Raw genomic sequence first — 18893 nt, 5'->3', positions numbered from 1 at the left:
GGGCGCCATGGCACCCACGGGCACCACGTTGGGGACCACTGCCATAGAGGGTGTCAGGGACAGGTTGTAAGAACATTTCGTGGCATGCTGACAGAACTCTTTATTGAGAGACACCTTGGTACCCACATCCTGCCCTCCATTCCAACCCATGTTCAGGATCGGGTCTAAACTGACAGCCTAGCAGTTGGTGATCAAACCCCCCTAGCACGAGGTAAGTGGAGGTAACTAAGCAACAGGAGGTGGACACCTGATATGCCAAGAGTGAAGTGTAACTTGTTTGTACCTGTGTGTAAAAGCGAACCCCAAAGAGTCGTCTTTGTCTGACCGAGCGGGTAATAGTGAAATCCACAGTATGGATTAAATCAGTCCATTGTTGACGGGTACATGTGCATAGTGGCCCAGCCGCGAGTTTGTCTGCTGACAACTATTACTGTACTTTGTCAGTAAACCTGGCCTGCTGCTTTCCATCCGTATCTGATTTGCGGTCTCTGGGGCGGTCTCTTGGAGTCTGTCGTGTTGACTCATTGTGCGTGGTCTACGTGGTAGACAGCAGAGCACACACATGCATGCAGCTGAAAGTTTATCATCAGTAATGGAGCAGAAGATGTGTCAGGGTAACACCAGTGAACACTGCTACAACTTCCACGCTCCTGGCCTCAATGTGACAGGAAGGTGCTTAAACACTAAGATGATGGACTTTGTAGAAAACCCTAAAAAAATAGGGGACAACATCTGTATTGCCTCTTGTATCCTTGTCTCCCCGTTGAGCTGAACCTGGTGTCCTATCTGCTTTGTATCCTTTCCTCTTTTTCTCACAGACCTCCCGTTCCCTCTCCAGGTCTGGCTGGGAATGGAAGCAGAAATATCTGAAATTTGGGGTGATGTAGATTGAAGTTGATTGACACTGGATTCGGGCCTTCCAGCCTAGGGTTCTGTGGAGTCAGGAGGTTCAGAGAGTTTGGCATAGGCTTTAGGGAAGCTTCCAAGCTTGACCTGAACCTCCAAGGATGCTCCTCACTCATTTTGTCCATGAGCGCAGTGGTAGAATGTGCCTCTCATCTTGGCTAAAGTCACAGTTGCTGCTCGGTTTCTAGGGTAGATAGAATAAATCCACTCAAAAGGGAAATAAAAACCAGATGGCTCTCTTTCCCCATCCCCCTCGCTTTTTGTTTAAATGCCAGCTAATAGGCCGGCCGAATTCTTCAAAGACTTCTGCAGATGTTCCAGTTGAACTTCTTGGTAGGGAAGCATGGTCGCCTAATTAGATTGTCAGTGCTTGGGAGTAAGACAAGAAAGAAGGAAGCTTTTCAACCACACAAATGACTCCAAACCTAAACTAAGGATTGGACGCTTCCAGCCCACTCAGCCTCATTAGCACCGGCACCACAATTGACCCGTACTTTTCCCCCCTCTCCCTTCTTTTTCTGTTATAACTTGTGAGGTTGCCCCTTTTTTCTCCACGCTGCTCATCTGAGGAAGTGGGTTGTGCCCACCAAAGTCTGTGATACTATATATGTGTTTTTGTTAGTCTCTAAGGGTACGTCTAGACTATAGGGTTTTGTTGACAGATACTGTCGACAAAGCTTCTGTCGACAAAGAGCGTCTAGACTACATCCAGTTCTGTCGACAAAGCGGCTTGCTTTGTCGACATAACAGTGTGGACACAAAGGACAGTGTAGCTGCAGTAATGCCTTCTATCAACAGAACTCTGTCGATAAAAGGCGTTATTCCTCGTAGAATGAGGTTTACATACCTCGACAAAACTGCTGAGTTTTGTCGACGTTATGTCGACATAACTCAAAGGTAGTGTGGACGCAGGTATCGTTTTGTTGACAAAAGTCCACTTTTGTCGACAAAGCCCTGTAGTCTAGACACACCCTAAGGGTATGTTTACACTGCCACCCTAGTTTGAACTAGGGTGGCTAATGTAGGCATTCAAAGTTGCAAATGAAGGTACAGTAACGGTAGTGCGAATTAGAGAGCCTAATTCAAACTACCTACTCTGTGCCGCGTGTAGCCGTGGGCGCGGAGTCCGCACTAAGGGGGATTTAAAAATGGCGGCGCCCGGCAAGATGCAAATGAAGCCCGGGATATTTAAATCCTGGGCTTCATTTGCAACTTTGAATGCCTAGATTAGCCACCCTAGTCCGAACTAGGGTGGCAGTGTAGACATACCCTCAGGTGCTACAGGATGACTCGATTTTTTTTAAAGTTACAGACTAACATGGCTACCCCTCTGAGCCTTTTAACATAAACTAGGTGCTGTTTCAATGGGGGTGAGGAGACCCAGAGGATGATGTGACCACTATAAAAAACACGTCCTTCATTTGCATACATCCAGCCATTGAAGTGATTTTTTTCTACATATAATTTTAGCTTTGTAACTATAGGGTGTTTAAATACAATATTCACTCAGGATTTTTCCTGCAAGAGGGGAGATGTCGGGTGGGGGAAGAGGGGCAACGAGAAGTTAGAGAAATGGCTGCACAAGGTTCTGTTACACCTATATTTTCCACTGGCATGGTCATGCATCCATGGTGTGATTTCAGGCTGCCCTCTGCAGATTTAACATGCACTGGGCTGGGGAGGCGGAAAATCCAGGAAGTATACCCGGCCCATGAAGAGCTTGGACTGAGGGGAGAAGGAAGAAGTCCCCAAAATCCTTAGATCTGATTCTGTTTGCTGGCAGAATCCATGGTACTGATTTGGGTTGCACACCAGTCTACATCACAACTAGTGCCCCTGGAATCATCCACTTGTACACCTGGGTGTGATGGGTGAGAGTAACACAAGAATCGGGACCCACAACTGTAGCAGCTGCCATATTGGAAAATAACGTAACGGAGTCATCGAGTAGCTTGCCCGGACGCATGAAGAATGATGGCCCTTGTAATTTTTATGCTATCTGGTGTAGCTGATGGATAGCGTTCTTATTGCTAGACATTAATCCTCCTTAATCTCTTACTACACCGTTTGCCCCAATTACATCAATAGGCAGCCAATTCCTTGGGTTAATTATATGTTGCCTGAATTTTTTTAAAAGCTCCTTTTTAGAACCAATCCTGGTGAAATGGAATTGAGTCTAGCATGCTGCCTCACCCTGAAGATCTGGATCTCTTTCTTACCTCTCTTGGGCTTAGTCTACACTGCAGGGCTACATCTACACTGGCACCCTTTAAACGGAACAGTTTTCCGTTGTAAGTATTTCCGGAAAAAGCGCGTCTACATTGGCACTTTTTCCGGAAAAGCGTCCGTGGCCAATCTAGACGCGCTGTTCTGTTCGTCATTTTCGCTATCGGGGCTTTTTTGCGGAAAAGAAATCTATGCTGTCTACACTGGCCCTTTTCCGGAACAGTTTTCCGGAAAAGGACTTTTGCCCGAACGGGAGCAGCATAGTTTTTCCAGAAAAGCACTGATGATTTTACAGTAGATCGTCAGTGCTTTTCCGGAAATTCAAGGGGCCAGTGTAGACAGCTGGCAAGTTATTCCGGAAAAGCGGCTGATTTTCCGGAATAAGTGGCCAGTGTAGACACAACCCAGGGTTTTTGTGCGAGAAGCCTTTTGTGGAAGAGTTCTTGCACAAAACCTTCTTGCGCAAAAGCAAATCCAGACCTCAAAGCACATTGCAAAAGCAATATTCTTTTGCTCAAGAAAGCGTCCACACTTCATGAATGCTCTTGCGCAAGAAAGCTCCGATGGCCATCAGAGCACCTGTGCTTTTTCCGATAGGGGTTTCTTGCACAAATACCCCTCCGGAGCATCCACACATGCCTTTGTGCGCAAGAACTGTAGCACAAAAAGGAGTTATTCCTCATGGGGAGAGGAGTAATTCTACCGGCAAAAGCCCTCTGTCCTGTCAATTTTCTTGCACAAAAATGCACTTGAGGTATGGACGTGCCGCCGGTTTTTGCGCAAAAACCTTGTAGTGTAGACATCGCCTTGGTGTCCCTCTCCTCTGTGCGAGGCATCTTCTGCAGATTAACGGTACTCAGGGTGTGATGGAACAAACTGAACAGTGCTTCGCAATAGCATCAAGCCATTCATGATAACGTAATAACCCAGTTGGAGAAATTGAGTCCCATGCTTCGGAACTGATTCTCATCTCTCTTATGATAGTTTCAGACTTAGAATCATGGAACTGTAGGACTGGAAGGGATACCAAGAGGTCATCTGGTCCAGCCCCCTGCTCTCATGGCAGGACTCAGTATCATCCAGACCAGTGGTGGTCAACCTGAGGCCTGCGGGCTACATGCAGCCCATCAGGGTAATCCACTGGTGGGCCGCAAGACATTTTGCTGATGTTGACCATCTGCAGGCGTGGCCCCTCCCCACAGCTCCCATTGACTGTGGTTTGCCATTCCCAGCCAATGGGAGCTGTAGCCACAGGAACATGTTGGCCACCACTTTTTACAGCGCCCTTTGGCTGGTAAGAGAGCTTCAGCCAATGGGAGTTGCAGGGGCTGTCCCTGGGGATGGTCAACATCAGCAAAATGTCTCACGGCCTGCCAGTGGGTTACCCTGATGGCCACCATTGACCAAGACCATCCCTGACAGGTGTCTGTCCAACCTGCTCTTAAATATCTCCAGAGATGGAGACTCCACAACCTCCCAAGGCAACTTATTCCAGTGTTTCACCACCCTGACAGGTAGGAAGTTTTTCCTAATGTCCAACCTCAACCTCCCTTGCTGCCATTCAAGCCCATTGCTTCTTCCCTGTCCTCAGAGGCCAAGGAGAACAATGTTTCTCCCTCCTCCTTGTTACATCCTCTTTGGCACTTGAAAGCTGCTCTCCTGTCCTCTCTTCTCCAAACTAAACAAACCCAATTCTTTCAGTCTTCCCTCAGAGGTCCTGTGTTTTAGACCTTTCATCACTCTTGTTGCTCTTCTCTGAATTTGGTTCAATGTGTCTGTGGACTCCAATAGGAGTTTACCCCTTTTACTCTTGAGTCCCTGCCCTGTACACAGCACAAGATTGTGAAGAAGCGAGATGCGCAGAGTTGGGTCGCAAACCAATTTATCTACTAAATATACCCAATCACAGAAGGCCTAGATGTATACATGCTACTGCTCCCCATGGTTTCTTGCAGCTTCTGAACCATAGAAACCAGTGAGCCCCTGTAGAGTGTTTGCACATTATTTAAAGGGATGCTAACCTGTTCCTAGTCCCTATCACACAGAGGTCAATAAGAGGAGAATATGACCTCACGCATATATTTTTTTCCAGCTTTTTGGATTACAAAACTTTTCAAGATTTTGATTTTTGGCTCCGATTCGGGAAGGGAACGTTCTTCATGATATCAGCATTCGTATTGGGGCAAGAAGAATGGTTCTTGCACTGCTCTAAGTGCCATTGCATGTTACTGCACATCTGCTGACTGAGATCCCCTTAACTCTGCCCAGTGCAAACCAGCTGGGAAGACAGGACAGTATCAATGTTCGGCTTCTCTTACTCTTTCCCCAAAGGTCATGGAAAATGATTATTTTAATAGGAAAAGCACCCCAGCCATGCGCTAGTTCTCAGTAACAGGTGAAGCTGTCTCTTTTCCAGCCCAACTCCTCCTAAAAGCCAAATCTTGGGCAGGAACCAATGTCACAGACACCAGTGGTCCTCCAGTGCTCTGCACACAGGAGGTGCACCCTTTCTAGTCATGGGCAGCATCATCCTCTCTCCCCCAAGTTGGTGCCCCTCTTTTATATATCCTTATGGGGATTTCCCTTCTTGTGCAGAATGAATTTTTCTATGTGCACCGGGGCATGTGCCGATGTGCACCAGCAGTAGAAACAAAAAAAAAACTAGCTGTGGGCGCTCTGCTAATCATCTGGGTGGCATCTGAATCTCTTCTGAGGGGCAGCACAAGTTCACAGATCACAGGGAACCCCAAAGTCTTTGGAATCGCAAGTGAACAAAGACAGTAGGCACGTGCCTTTAAATCCTTTGATCTCGGCCCTCCCTTCCCTGCTCGCCTCATGGCTCTGTTCCATTGGGATCGCTTTGGCTCTTGAGGTTTCAAATCTCCTTCCCAACCCCTGCCTTCATAGTCCCAGGGCTTGGAGAGCCGTGTGGATAAACATTCTCAGAACATCTTGGCACTGCATTCAAAAAACGATTCCTGTTGCCGTCGCTTTCGGGGCCCTGCACTGCCTCTTCCTAATCTGCAGCCCCACCTTTTGAAGAGATGCTATATTCCAGAAGCCCGGGCTTGCATCTGTAACCACCAGGAGCGGCTTTCCCACCCGGAACTAAAGCTAGTTGAAAAATCTTTGCCATACCCATTTCCCATGGGAAAAATGCCGCGATGTTCCACAGCCACATTTTGAAGAGATTCAAAATCAGAAGAGAGGCTTTTGTTTCCACTTTCTCCTCTCCTTTCCGTGTGATTCTGACATTTTATTGGATTCTAAGCTGTTCAGTGTCATATATTTCTTTCCATGCTGAATTTCCTATTTGACAGGTGTATTATAGCGAACAATTTGGCCGGTAACAATGCACCACTCTCAGATCAAAACCTTGTGACATTTGCAACATGGAAACTTTTTGTGGCAGGGAAAACACTGAAAAATGCCATGATTGAAAAAGTCTCGTTTCAACTTTTTTGCCCCAACACAAAAGACTTTGAAATGTCTGGATTCAGATCAGGGCAGAAATTCTGCTTTCTGATGAGTTCTACTCAGGAAGAATGTGAAGTGGGGCTAATCGACCCAGAAGTTCTCCCTCTGTTTTCTCAGTGTTTCCTAACCTAGCAAGAGACAGCCTGGCATGTCTGTAGCTAATAATGGATGTATAGAATATCTGACTCAAGCTTCAAAGCACTTCAGAGGGCACCAAATTAATATACACACAGGGATTGCGTCTCTTCATCTGCTGCTGGAATGCAGCCAATTCTGGGGAGGAACTTGGCAATACTGATAATGTTTTAGCAACTTGATAGGGCTTTTCTATGTACAGGGCAGGATAGTCGTTAACTGGTTAAGAGTCATACTGTCCTTGGGATGTAGGAAATGTACAAATGACTCACAGGGAATCATCTGGGACTATACTACAGAGGGAGTCAGGCTGAGCAGGAGTTAGGATCCGCCTAATCACCTGCCACCACCTACCTGTTTGGCATCACAAGCTCCTCCCCCAATCCTGGAAGTGAAGGATTCAGTGCCCAATTGAAGCCTTCCATAGGGAACATAAGTAGATCGAAAGCATCAATTATTATCTCAGTTGGAATATGGCCAAGACATTGGGGCTAACACCCCTTCACCTGGGCGGAGAGGCATGTTTTCTTCTGTGACCTTGACATGCTCTGGAGTGCCTCATCTAGAAGATGGTACCACAGCATCTGCTTAACTTATGCCCCTATCAACATAATACACAACTTTCCGAAAGTCTGCTAGCCTGGGCCCCCTTAGACATGGGGGCATTGTCATTTTCCTTCTCAGAGGGTACGTCTAGATGCAGAGTTTTACTGGGATACCCGAGGTAGTTTTTTTGGAAGAGCAGACGCGGTTTTTTGGAATCCCTGTTTTACGAGGAAGAAGGGATGTTCCGAAAAAGGGGGGTTCCCAACATTTGGCCAAGTGTAGCTGGGCCAAATGTCGGAAAAGCCTCTTCCGAAAAAAGAAGTGGAAAAAGATACGCAAATTGCAATTTGCAAATCTTTTTCCAGAAGAACTGTGCAGTCTAGACACAGCCTCAGTCGGGGGGGGATTTTGGTTTGGGGTTTTTTTGCTTCTCACTTTTGTGCAGCCCCCGACCCAAAAAAGGCTCCCCACCCCTTATGTAAACTAATACAAGAATTGTAGAAACTGACGGGTTGGTACATGACTGTTAAATGGCATCCTTACCACTTGAATAGCTCTTTCTCAGGTTCCGCTCACAGCTCTGGACAGCTCTCTCACTTTTAAGGAACCTGGACCCTCTCCAGAGGTCGGAGAGCAGGTAGAGGAAGAGACGAGGGTGGACATTAAGACCCAGCGGTGCCCCAAATCTTCGGGAGCCCTGTGTATTTTGCATGTGGGGAAGGCGGGCTGTGGTCAGGAGGAGGGAAGAACGGAACCGTCTCTTGGTTCTGTGTTTGTGCCGCTCCGAGCACAATGGGGCCTGTGTCGAGGGCTCGTCAGCACAACCGCAGTCTGAACAAACAATAATACGTACTGTGACCAGCTCAGGCCAGGGGGCTGCTACAGAGTGGGGAAAGGCAGCCCCCAAAGGGTCAAAAGCCTGCTAAGTCAGGGCCAAGGGCAGTTAGGAGCAGCTGGCAGGGAGCTGGCCCAGGCCAATTGGGGGCAGATGACTCCACTTCAGGCCTGCTGGAGGCCTTTAAAAGCCTCCCCGGTTAGAAGGTGGTGGGAGAGAGGACGGAAGGGGAGGTGGAGGAGAGAGCCGGACAGCAGCCTTTCAAATTCTGCTGCAGATCGGGGTGGAGGAGAGATTTGCCACTCAGCGGGACAGTGGGGGTAAGAGGCAATGCCTTTGCAAACTGGCCCCGCCCACACTCCGCCCCCAGCCCCGCCCCCATTTAGCACAGCTTCCCCAGTCTCCTGGGGCTGCCCTGCACTGCCAGCCCTCCCTATGCTCCAGGGCTGGGAAGGCTGGTGTGAGGAGGCGCCTGCCTGTCTACCTGTCCACTCTCCCCGTGGTCCGGAAGGTTCAGCCATGTCCCCCACTTCTCGCCCCACAGCAGTTTAACAACGATGCCCCAGACCCTCAGCTGGTGTAAAAGGGCCAAGCTATCACTCCAGATTTACACCCGCAGGTGTGAGCCTTGGACTCCTGCTTTGCTCTGAGTATCGATATTTCGGTAGCGCCCAGAGGCCCAGAGCCCAGCTGCGCTAGATGCTGTCTACAGAGGCGTGAGAGAGACACTCGGTGCCCAAAGAGCAGATCACACGAGGCAATTAGCCAGAACCTGCCCATTTCCGTAAGCAGGCGAGACAGACAGACGAAGGGTTATGATCTGCAAAGTAGAGACGGGGAACGGAGGCACGGAAAGATAAACTGACGTGCCCCCAAGGAGCCTGGGAGTTCAATGCAAGTCTTGCAAATCCTGTATTAGTTCCATACCCCCAGGTCAACCTGGCTGATTATCCACCTTCCTACTTACCTTCCCTGGGGGGGTTAATTCCTGGAGGCGCAGAGGGGAAAGGAAGCGGGTGGACCCTGGTGCGCAGCTCTGGCAGGAGCTGGCTGAGTGGCGGCAAAAGCTGGCAGGGAGCCATTGAATGAGCAGGCAGGGACCCGGGTTGCAATAGAACAGCTCCTGTCAGAAACAGTAAGGGTATGTCTACACTACAAAGTTAGTTCGAACTAACGGACGTTAGTTTGAACTAACTTTAATAGGTGCTACACTAGCGCTCCGCTAGTTCGAATTTGAATCGAATTAGCGGAGCGCTTAGTTCGAACTAGGTAAACCTCATTTTACGAGGACTAACGCCTAGTTCGAACTAGCTAGTTTGAACTAAGGGCTGTGTAGCCCTTTAGTTCGAACTAGTGGGAGGCTAGCCCTCCCCAGGTTTCCCTGGTGGCCACTCTGGCCAACACCAGGGAAACTCTATGCCCCCCTCCCGGCCCCGGACCCTTAAAGGGGCACGGGCTGGCTACGGTGCCCATGCCAGGTGCAAGCCTGCCAGCACCCAGCTAGCAGACCCTGCACCTGGCACGGCACAGAGCCACCCACCCGATGCCCCCCAGCCCACCCCCTCTTACCGGGACCAGGCTGGCGGCTCCCGGGAGCTTGCCCTGGACCGCAAGAGGCGGGCACCTTCCTGGGCTAGTGCGGACATCGTGGACCTCGTCCACGATCTCCGCACTAGGCACAGGAAAGTGGCCGTCTAGGGCAGGAGAGCTGCCAGCCTGGCCACCCAGGAGCAGGTGTGCATGAAAATCAAGGGGGTCCACTGAGACCCCCGACACTGAGCCCTGAGCTTACAATGGCCGTCCTGGGTCAGACCAAAGGTCCATCTATCCCAGTAGCCTGTCTGCCGACAGCGGCCAACCCTAGGGACCCTGGAGGGGATGGACCGAAGACAGTGACCAAGCCATTTGTCTCGTGCCGTCCCTCTCTAGCCTTCCACAAACTTTGGGCAGGGACACCACTCCTACCCCCTGGCTAAGACCACTCCATGGACCTGACCTCCATGACTTGATCTCACTTCCCTTTCAACTCTGTTCTAGTTGTAGCCTTCACAGCCTCCTGCAGCAAGGAGTTCCGCAGGTTAACTATTTGCTTTGTCAAGAAGAACAACTTTCTCTTACTAGTTTCAAGCCTGCTACCCATTCCTTTCCTTTGGTCTCCTCTAGTCCTTCTTTATGGGAACTCAGGAAGAACTTTTCTGAATGCACCATCTCCACCCAACCCCTGCTTTTAGAGACCTCTATCCTGTCCCCCCTCCGTCTCCTCTTTTCTAAGCTGAACAGTCCCAGTCTCTGTAGCCTTTCTTCATCTGGGACCTGTTCCCAACCCCTGATCATGTTAGTTGCCCTCCCTTCTCCCAGCCTTTCTCTTCCTCTCTCCCACCTCCTTTTCCCAGTCTCCCCCAGTTTTTTTCAATAAAGACAGAGTCAATGTTGGAAGAAACGTTATCTTTATTTTGTACATCAATAAGAAGGGGGGCTAGGGAAGGGTAAGTGGAAGGAGGTGAGGGAGGAATGGGGTACGAGCCCCCGATGGGGAGGACTGGGCTGGCTCTGCGGGCTTCTGGGGGTGGAAGCTCTCCTGCAGCCCCCCAATTACTCCCTCTCCCCAGATGGCAGCCTGCGGCAAGTGCAGCCGGGCTGATGGCCGAGTGGTGTGATGTGCCCAGTGTGGGTACTCCGGGCACTCCAAGCCAGAACTTCTTTTCAAGTGGGGCACCCCTTAGAACTGTCTGTCCGGGGTGGGGGTCGGGACCCTTTAAGCGCAGTCCTCGGCTAGCCTGAGACAGCATCTCCACGCTCTAAGTCCTCCTCTGATGCCCTGCCGGCACTGCTTCCGGCCATCCTTAAGCCCTGTTCAGAGTCCACTCAATGTGGACTTGCTAGTTCGAATTAGCAAAACGCTAATTCGAACTAGTTTTTAGTTCTAGACGCGTTAGTTCGAATTAGCTTAGTTCGAATTAACTAATTCGAACTAAGTTAGTTCGAACTAGCGCTGTAGTGTAGACGTACCCTAAGTTACTTTCACCCCTGGGCTGTGTCTAGACTACACCTTCTGCCGACAGAGAGATGTAGATTGGGTGCATCGAAAGTGCAAATGAAGCCAGGGTTTAAATATCCCGTGCTTCATTAACATCAAGATGGCTGCCGCTTTTTTTCAAAACAGGGATTTTTCTAAAAACACACGGCAGTCTAGAGGGGATCTTTTGAAAAATAAAGCCTTTTTCGAAAGATCCCTTCTTCCTCAAAAAATGAGGGTTGCAGGATCTTTTGAAAAAGGCTTTATTTTTCGAAAGAGCCCCTCTAGACTGCCATCTTTTTTTCGAAAAAGCCCGGTTTTGAAAAAAAGCGGCGGCCATCTTTATGCGAATGAAGCACGGGATATTTAAATCCCGGCTTCATTTGCACTTTTGAAGTGCTTGATTTGCATCCCTCTGTCGACAGAGGGATACAGTCTAGACAGAGCCCTGCTGAGCCGAGCAGAGTTTCCTCTTTCTCAAAGGATGACCCATTCGAAATAGTGGACCACAAGTTGAATATGAGTCAACAGTGTGACGCTGTTGCAAAAAAAGCAAATATGATTCTAGGTTCTATCAACAGGTGTGTTGTAAGCAAAACTCGTGAAGTCATTCTGCCGCTCTACTCTGCACTCGTTAGGCCTCAGCTGGAGTACTGTGTCCAGTTCTGGGCGCCACATTTCAAGAAAGATGTGGAGAAATTGGAAAGGGTACAGAGAAGAGCGACAAGAATGATTAAAGGTCTAGAGAACATGACCTATGAAGCCAGGCTTCATGAACTGGGCTTGTTTAGTTTGGAAAAAAGAAGATTAAGGGGGGACATGATAGCGGTTTTCAAATATCTAAAAGGGTGTCACAAGGAGGAAGGAGAAAATTTGTTCCTCTTGGTTTCTGAGGACAGGACAAGGAGTAATGGGCTTAAAGTGCAGCAGGGGAGGTTTAGATTGGACATTAGGAAAAAATTCCTAACTGTCAGGGTGGTCAAATATTGGAATAAATTGCCAAGGGAGGTGGTGGAATCTCCCTCTCTGGAGATATTTAAGAACAGGTTAGATAGACATCTGTCAGGGATGGTGTAGACGGAGCTTGGTCCTGCCTTGAGGGCGGGGGGCTGGACTCGATGACCTCTCGAGGTCCCTTCCAGTCCTAGGATTCTATGATTCTATGATTCTATGAACCCAAGCAATTCCACACCTCAGCTCACCTCTGAGCCCCGACTTCATGCACAGTATGACCTCAGTTTCTCCCTTCCTCTCCTCTCCCAGTAACAATAACAGCACTGAGTACACCCCTAGCAAAAGCCTCTGTTGAAATGTCTACCCTGCTCCAGCATACATTTAAGGTCTGTCTGCCAGAGCGAACGGATGAAAACACTTCATCGAAACCGTGATTCATCATCCCTCTTTATATTTTTCCTCTGTACACTTGTGTGGGGGAGTAAAATCAAGAGCCCGTGACAGCACCTTATTTCTTTCCCACTCCAATTAAATCATTAATTAGTTGTTGTGCTTGTTTTTTCAATACCTGGCTCCTTAGCACAAGGAAGTAAGATGGGGAAAACAAGAGAGCTACTCTAATAAATCACAGCAGTGGTTGTTAGTATTCAGCCCTTGGCCTGGGAGACGTTCTAGCAGGCAGAAAAGTCAGAACTAAAGAGACAAAATTTGGTCAGCGGACAGTCAAAGGAGCAGTGGAAACATACAGCGGTACTTGAAAGGTGTCAAACATCCCCAAAGGGAGGAACGGGAACACGGAGACCCGGGACACCACGTAGGAATAATCAAATTAAATACAGGAAAATGTTGGCTGTAAGTGCGCCCCACGTGCCTAATCGCAAGATCTATTAGACCACGGAGTAGCTCTTAAGGGTAATACCATGAAAATGAGCCTGGACAAAGCAATGAAGACTATACCGCTCAGAACAGTCCTGGCAAAGCCCGCTGGGATTGGAAGCTGGGGAGATGATCTAACAAGCCTTTATCCTTTTCCGTCTCTAATGCCTTTGATTTTTGCACCAGCTTTGAAGAACCGTTTTACGGCCCTTTGCATAAACAGCTGCCACATTCCGTAATGTATCCATTAGCAGCCATGCCTCCCACGATGTGTCAGCGGCTCGAAGGTATTGCACCGCAAGGAAAGGAGCGCATCTCGGTATACGTCGCACTCTGGTGGCTGGGGCACCTAAGATTATGAATCGACCCTGCTTGCAGCTCAAGGGCTGTAGTTTGAAAAGGGACTTCGGGTCCCTCTGCTTTTAGCACAGAAAGCCCCGGGTTCAAGCCCCCGCACTTGTCACAAGCCAGGCCGGTTACAGAAGTAGTGTCAACTGCGGTCCACCTCACAGGCTTGAGAGGAACTTCTTGAAGACCTTGTCATGCCTATCTGTGATTCTTTATTCCTGGCTGAGATCTACACATTGCATAATTCGGCACTGGCAAGGCCACATCTGTAGTATCACGTCCAGTTCTGGGCCCTCCATTGCAGAAAGGATGTGAACGCAGTAGAGAGGGTCCAGCGGAGGGCAACCAAAATGATTAAGGGACTGGAGCACGTGACCTACGAGGAGAGGCTGAGGGATTTGGGCTTATTTAGTCTGCAGAAGAGAAGAGTGAGGGGGGATTTGAGAGCAGCTTTCAATTCCCAGAAGGGAGGTTCCAGAGAGGAAAGAGAGAGGCTGTTCTCTGTGGGGGAAGATGGCAGAACAAGGAGCAATGGGCTCAAGTTGCAGTGGGGGAGGTCTAGGTTGGAGATTAGGAAAAACTATTTCACTCAAAGTGTGGGAAAGCACTGGGATGGGTTCCCTAGGGAGGGGGTGGAGTCTCCATCCCTAGAGGTGTTTTAAGTCTCGGCTTGACCAATCCCTGGCTGGGATGGTTTAAGTGGGGTTGGTCCTGCTTTGAGAAGGGGTTGGACTTGATGGCCTCTTGAGGTCTCTGCTCATCCTAGGATTCTACAATGACCCCTGGGCTTTGGGATGCGAGTTTGCTGCTGGTGCCGGTGGGATAGTGGTTATGGATTACGTCAGGTACAAATTTGGCCCTATTTGTGGTCATGAATCATTCTTCCACCCACTCTTCCAGTTTTCATTGTTCAGAAAGTTTCATAGAATCATAGAATACCAGGACTGGGAGGGACTTCGAGAGGTCATCGAGTCCAGTCCCCAAAGAGCTCAGCCAGGGTTTCCCAAAGTGTGCTCCGTGGAGCACACAATGGGTCCAGGGGCTCCGCGAGAAAATATGAATGGCCGTTGTATGATCCTATTATTTTGTTGCTAGTTTTCTGACAGTTTTCTTGGGGAAAAAGAATTTATAAGAAATAAGCAAGAAATAAAAATAGAATTCCAGAGCGTTATCTATTTCTTTGGGTGCCTACTGAATTAAAAATTACAAAATTCTAAGGGCTCCATCAAGTTTGCAGGACCCCAGTAGGGGCTCCGTGGCTTAAAAAGTTTGGGAAACTCTGGCTCAGAGGAATCATTTTCAGATTACAGGTAACCGTCATCCCTCAGTCAGTGCTAGGACTACCACAGGGGTAGCGGGAAGGGGGCATGGCACCTTATTCAGTGATCACTGGGGGGCCAGTTTCATTCCTAGGGCAGGTGAGGATAATTCCCAGGATGGCCATATCTTGTACCCCTGCTTTTACAAGGCTACTGCCAGGAGGTGGTCTCTCCATAGTGTCAAAAAAGCCAAGCCATGCAGCATATCCTGCCCCCAACCTGCCTTCCCCCAATTTGCCCTTCTGTGAGGGCATTCCCCAAGACAAAGGAACTTCCATCTTCCCCATGGCCCCGTTATGCCAGCCCTAGGTAGCCCCAGAATGGTCCATGGGGCACAGGTGAATTTGGTCTCCAAGTCATCCAGACACTGATCACATCAACACTTCACGACTGTTGGCGTGTGGCTGGTCATGTGCTATAGCTTCTTCTCTCTTGTAGGCCAAGTGAGAAAGGTTTGACCAAGAGAAATAATGCATAAGGAATAATGAATAAGAAATAATGAATAAGAAATATGTTTCCTGTCTGGGTGACTCATCAAAGGCACTGCGTGGAGGTTTCATCTACATATTTTGCTCCCAGTGGCCCTACGTTTGCTATTCCGGTCCTTTTTTGCATAATATCATCAAATCTGGCAAATCAGAAAAGACTTTCTGGGTCACCTTATCCGTCTCTCCCTACCCCACCAAGGATCCTTCCCATGCTTTCGCGTTTAGTCCACCTTTCCATGTTACAAATGAAAAATTCCTTACGTTCCATAATTTTTCCCTAAACAAACAAACAAAAACCCACTCACCAGTTTTTTTGTTCCTAAACCTCTGACATGGACAAGATTTAAATACATAAAAAGCCAATTATGAGATGTACCCAAAATATTTCAGCTGGGAAAAGGTTAATTGTAGAAAATCTAACAAACCAAACCGAACCAATAGGGCTATCTTGAGGGTTTTTTCTTGGAGATGGACGATAATGAGTCTCCCCAATAAGATCTGTAGCTGACATCTTTGTCTAATTATTGCATCTTTGCTGTGATTTCTCAATTGGCTGGCATTTGTGCATTTTTCACACACAAGCAATGCATTCCACTTGGGAAGGAACAATCCGTTTCACAAACACAGATGGGAAGCGACTGTCTAGGAAGGAGTCCTGCAGAAAGGGATCTAGGGATCATAGAGGACTACAAGCTAAATATGAGTCAACAGTGTGACACTGTTGCCAAAAAAGCAAACTTGATTCTGGGATGCACGTTCATAACAGGAGTGTTGTGAGCAAGACACGAGAAGTCATTCTTCTGCTCTACTCTGCGCTGATTAGGCCTCAGTTGGAGGATTGGGTCCAGTTCTGGGCACCGCATTTCAAGAGAGATATAGAGAAAATGGAGAGGCTCCAGAGAAGAGCAACAGAAATTATAATTATTAAAGCTCTAGAAAAAACGAGCTATGAAGGAAGACTGAAAGAAGAATTAGGCTTGTTTAGTTTAGAAAAGAAAAAACTGGGAGGACCATGATAGCAGCTTTCAAGTATCTAAAAGGGTGTTACAAGGAGGAGGGAGAAAAATTGTTCTCCTTGGCCTCTGATGATGGGACAAGAAGCAAGGGGCTTAAATTGCAGCAAAGGAGGTTGAGGTTGGACATTAGGAAAAACTTCCTACCTGTCAGGGTGGTGAAACACTGGAATAAATTGCCCAGGGAGGTTGTGGAATCTCCATCACTAGAGATCTTTAAGAGCAGGTTAGACAGACACCTGTCTGGGATGATCTAGGCAGCGTTTGGTCCTGCTGTGAGGGCAGGGGCCTGGACTCAATGACCTCTCAAGGTCCCTTCCAGTTCTAGTATTCTATGACTCTTTGAGTATGTCCAGACCGCATCCCTCTGTTGGCAGAAGGATGCAGATTAGGCAGGTCGACATTGCAAATGAGGCAGGGATTTAAATATGCCGTGCCTAATTTGCATAAAAATGGCCACCGTTTTTGCCAACTCAGCACTTTGTCGGCAAAAAGCGGCGGTCTAGAGGGGGATCTGTCGAGAAAGAAAGCCTTTTTCGACAGATCCCGTAAACATCCTTGCAGGATGCATAAGGGATCTGTCGAAAAAGGCTTTCTTTCTTGACAGATCCCCCTCTAGACTGCCGCTTGTTGCCGACAAAGTGCTGAGTTGGCAAAACGTGGCGGCCATTTTTATGCAAATTAGGCACGGGATATTTAAATCCCTGCCTCATTTGCAATGTTGACCTGCCTGATCTGCATCCCTCTGCCGACAGAGGGCTGCAGTCTAGACATACCCTTTGAGTCTCGGATTAAAACAGGAAGCTCTCCCAGGGTTGCACTCATTCTGTCCTCTGGGATTTTGATCGAGTGCAGCAAATTCCCAGCCTTTGCTGGAAACAGATTCCTCTTCTCTAGAAAACATTACGCCCCAATTTCAGCTGGGGCTGCCGGGACTTCTTCCCCATCATGTCACAGGCACCTGAATGTCCATCCTTCTAAGATGCCAACATGAGATGGGTCTGTGCTTCTCGCAGGTTTGCAATTGGACCTGGCAAATGGGGTCACCCCAGTGCCTTTAACACGAGCCAAACCAAAACTCTGGATCCAGTCCCCATCCCCACACCCGTGGGGCCAGTTTGAACTGTGTCTCATTCAGGCATGAGTTCCACGGAGCCTTTTCTATGTGTGAAAAAGAACTCCAAGGGAATACCCCCTGAAAACCAGCAGAGGACTGAACGGGTTATGTTGGTTGGAGTCATCTCTTTAATATGTATTCTTTGTATTGCAAATGTGTTTTTTTTAAATTTCCAGTCGTTATTGCCAAAAGCCATCAGTGAGCATACCATATTCTATATCCTAAAAAGCTGGAGTGCAATACAAATGCCATTGCATATCATCTACGTATTAAATAAGACACGATGGACCAAATTCAATGGAGTTACACCAAGAAGACTTAACTCGTGACTCTAACAAACCAGCTGCCAAGTATTCTCTTGAAAGCACACCCTCTGCGTTGAATTGGTGTGGCTGAAGTCAAACAATCCCACCACTTAAAATCCTTGTGGAATTTGGTCAAGTTTCCCCGGTTCTTGGATACCTTCCTCTCCCCTCCTTTTTTAGTTTAGTGAGAGATTGTCCCGACTTTCCAAGCAACGGGTAGGTTTTTACCCTCTTGACAATAACGCTGCCTTCCAAATGTTTATCACATCAAGTCACATTTTTCCATTCTCTTCTTGCTGGAGAACCTCCATCTTTCTGCGTGGTCGGTGATACTGATGAACATGGACAAAGTTTTCCATAGCTGCACTTCAGGGGATTGGCATTTGCAGTGTACGTTTAAGACAGTAAACACACATCTCGGTTACTCTCTATCATCAATATTTAGGGCAGCCCAGCTCAAGTCAATGGGTGGAAGAAAGAGCAGAATTTCGCCCTATAGCTATGTGAAATTGCACAGTTTAAGACAGAGGTTTATGACCGCCATGACCCCCCAACAATGCACAAACAAACTTCTCACTTTGCTGTACTAAATGAAAGTGGCACCCTGACTTCAGGCCTGGGTTGATAGGAGGAAGGGTCTTGGTACAATACAATTTTGAAAATCACTGGATGTAATACCTTCTGTGGGACTCCTCTGGAGCTTTGCCACCATTTTATTTCAGGTGGCCTGGTTCACCCCTGAGCTTCAGTGTGCATTTCAAAACAATCAATGCTCAATGCTCAATTCCAATCAATGCTCAAGTCACATGGTGCTAACCAAGTCACCTGGTGCTAATCTCACCCATGTAGCAGGTGGGATTAAATATCATCCCCTACTGAGTCCTGTGTGGTTATTGCTCAGATCCATAGATCAGCCCAGATTTTCCTGAAATGAGCCCCAGGCTTCCTCAGAACACAGCCCCCAAGATAATTGGAGATCATTGCAAAAAAGTAAATAAAATTATGACTGGTGTGGAGGAAGTGAATAAAGAAAAGTTATTTACTTGTTCCCGTAATAGAAGAACTAGGAGTCACCAAATGAAATTAATAGGTAGTGGGTTTAAGACAAACAAAAGGAAGTAATTCTTCACTCAGCGCACAACCAACCTGTGGAACTCCTTGCCAGAGGATGTTGTGAAGGCTAGGACTTTGACAGGGTTCAAAAAAGAACTAGATACATTTATGGAGGATAGGCCCATCAATCGCTTGACGTTGGATGGGGTCAGAGATGAGATAATTATTTTTCACCTTTTCTGCAGACCAGGAAACTCGCCACGTCTACTCCACTGAGTC

The sequence above is a fragment of the Pelodiscus sinensis genome, chromosome 7, assembly GCF_052426305.1.
Source record: "Pelodiscus sinensis isolate ZL-2025 chromosome 7, ASM5242630v1, whole genome shotgun sequence".
NCBI classification, from domain to species: domain Eukaryota; kingdom Metazoa; phylum Chordata; order Testudines; family Trionychidae; genus Pelodiscus; species Pelodiscus sinensis.
This window is presented reverse-complemented; position numbering follows the sequence as displayed.